The 2,946-nt window shown below is 36.1% G+C and overlaps 1 non-coding gene across 1 annotated transcript; it reads left to right on the top strand.

Moving 5' to 3' along the window:
* Positions 1 to 2,118: 2,118 nt before the first annotated feature.
* On the top strand, positions 2,119 to 2,308 carry LOC115230480. Its single transcript, XR_003883431.1, has one exon. It is a non-coding gene; the product is annotated as a U2 spliceosomal RNA (small nuclear RNA).
* The last annotated feature ends 638 nt before the right edge of the window (positions 2,309 to 2,946 follow it).

Here is a 2,946-nt window from a genome sequence, read left to right as displayed (position 1 = left end):
GACGTCCACATCAGTGCTTTTCAGACACTGGTATAGAATGGTTTTTTCTCAAATTTCTCTAGCAGGTATACAAATTGAATCTCTTTCAGTTCCTTAGATGTCAATCCCATCGCTTTGTCAATTTTGTACTTTAAAGAAACAAAATTCACATTTGTGGTCATATGTGTTGTTCTTTTTTGTATGGCCCTTCGTATTTCTGCTCGTCTTAAGTTGTTGGCTTTGTGTTAAATGTCTTCAAAAACTGTAGAAGCATTTGTTTAATTTTATTGCACATAGACTCGAGACCCCGACCAGTTTATCTTTTGTGAAATATGATTTTTGCCGATATCTTTTGATTGTCCGTTAGGATTTGCATATAAATTACTTTTGGAAAGATTACAACTCGAACTTTAAAATTCGAAAATATATAGCGTAGTCACAAAATAGAAAAACAATTATCTAAAATAAATAGACTATCAAAGAAAATAAAAAATAGTTACTTTTATACTTATAAAGAAAAATTTCGAATCACATCCTAAAAATTTGACGCTAAGACTTTAGACAAAAAATTATCATTTAAATCTAAAAAATCGGAAGTAAAATTAAATGGGTCTAATGAGGGTTCTTCGTGCACATAAAAATCAACGAACCAACCTGTTTAACGAAAGAGAGAGTTACGGAAATTTCAATGATTATCGGCTGGAAGATAAAGTCTTCGCTGAGTTCTGGTATTTTGTTAGCTCTGTTTTTTCGCATGCTTTTGCTGCTAACCTCGGATTAGAGGCCGAGTTAGCGAGATTGAACTTCGAGAATGCGTTCCATTTTCACGGAAGAGCATAGGGGATTCCAATTAAGCTGGAATGTACTCGGAATCAAAGGCGTCCTTAATGATTTTGTTGAGTGCTTTATGTCTCGGAAAATGCCCTGTACTGCGTCTACATATCTGCCCAGTTCATTTAGAGTCGATCCACATTTGCATCCGCGTGGAAAGCACATTTTCAAAAATAGATGTAGGCATATACCAACACGTAAACTTTTGTTATCAGGCTTGCAACCAATCAAAGAAAGTAAGCAGGCATTAAGCAAGGCTTCAAATTGTGACTGCGTTTGGTTCAAAAAAAATCTAGAGATCTGTAAAGAGACTTACACAAAATGGTATCTTAGTACTTCTGAGACGAGGTGAGAACCGGAATCTCGAGTCCTCTGTCCTGCTAAATTTCGAGACCCATGTGGAGCCAAATAGACGTCATAAGTTCGAAAGAAAAGCAGAGAAAGACATCAACAAGAGAAGTCCACATAGTTCGGAAGAACAAATACGTGGGTAATGCAACATCCGCAGGTGAACGTAAATTGATTCTTCTAAATCGTACCGACAAAATTGCTTGCTTTCAGGATACAACGCGAAGTAAATTTTGCAAATACTTTCGGAACAAACTTGAACTATCAATTCAAATTGGCATTGGAAGCATAGAGCAGAGCGTAGAACATAAAGAAGCCTAGGCAGAAATATATAATTCGGCATTTTGAAATGACAAGAAATTATAAGCACATTTAGAAATTTATTTAATTTATAAAAAAACTTCAACTCGCAAAAGATATGGAAACACAAGGTGAATACCTGTTGCTTGCAAGAGATAAAAATAGCAGAACATGGAAGCTCTAAGATGGTAGATTACAAGCTTGTTATCCTTCCAAAGATCTGTCGTCACTACGGGATTTGTAATCAATTGAAATTTAAACAAAAACGTATCCAGGGTGTAGTCCGTCTTGAATAAAATTGCATTGCTTCAAATTATAATATGTACGCGCAAATAACAGGGGGGCATTGAAACGCCTATGTGAAAAGATATTAATTCTAGCGCTAAAAAAACTTAATTAGCTAATAATTTTGCATTGCTGCTATAAAAAATAACAAAACTTGGTAACATAATATATCGCATTAAACTAGATTCAACAAGTATGATAAAAAGAATATAGCTAAATATAAAAGTAATGTAAATTTTTTTATAGTTTTATAAGATAAATATAATTAATAAGTATAAAATTTAAATCTATTATATTTGTTACTATGCATAAAAATAAACAACCCTGTTTTTAACTGATAGAATAATTCTTACCCTCCGAAAATTATGCCTATATGTCGCTTCTCGGCCTTTTGGCTAAGATCAAAGTGTAGTATCTGTTCTTTCCAGCTTTATATCTGGGACGCCCTTACACGGGGCAAGATATAATGCTTATTTTTGTGCCTCGGTATGTGTTGCGAAGCTTGCTTCCTCCATATCACGCGTCCTCCCGGTATTGCAGTACTTCCGGGTTGGGCGCATTCCCTTTTGGGAGTTTTTATTATTTCAATGTACTTTTCAACTTTTGAAGATTGGAAAGTACAAGGAACTCTCTGAACGGTATCTGTTCACTCCCATCGCCGTCGAGACTTCCGGGGTCATTGGCGAAAAGTCTCTTTCCTTTCTAAAAAAGCTTGGCCGCATGATCTCCCATAAACGGGGAGACCCACGCGAGTCCAAGTGGCTTTTCGAAAGGATTTCCTTGGCCATAGTACGTGGAAACTGTGTTTCCATTTACGAGGCCGGAAATTTAGTTAGTTAATAACTATTTGTCAATTACATATAACTTCTTTTCAAGTTAATGTTAAAGAATTTTTTAGGTACAGCTAGGCCATCTGTGAGCTGCCGTCTTTTTACGACACTGTCACCACGCAGGATAGCTAAGTGTATAGTAAGCAATATGAAATGTTTCTCTTCCATGCCTGTGTCTTCATTGCGGATAAAAACGATGCATTTATTCTTCTGAACGCCCATGAAATCAACAATACTATCAATCTTAGCAATTTCAGCATCTTCTCCCTGTCGACACGCTTTCAAAAAGTTTGACAACTTAAGGAATACCACCGGTAATATCCTTTGTTCTACACGCACCACGAGGCAAACGTGCCAAAATTTCACCAGTGCT

The sequence above is a fragment of the Octopus sinensis genome, unplaced genomic scaffold (assembly GCF_006345805.1).
Source record: "Octopus sinensis unplaced genomic scaffold, ASM634580v1 Contig15598, whole genome shotgun sequence".
Taxonomy (NCBI): domain Eukaryota; kingdom Metazoa; phylum Mollusca; class Cephalopoda; order Octopoda; family Octopodidae; genus Octopus; species Octopus sinensis.
Note: the sequence above shows the minus strand (reverse complement) of the source record. Positions and strands in the feature narration are given on the sequence as shown.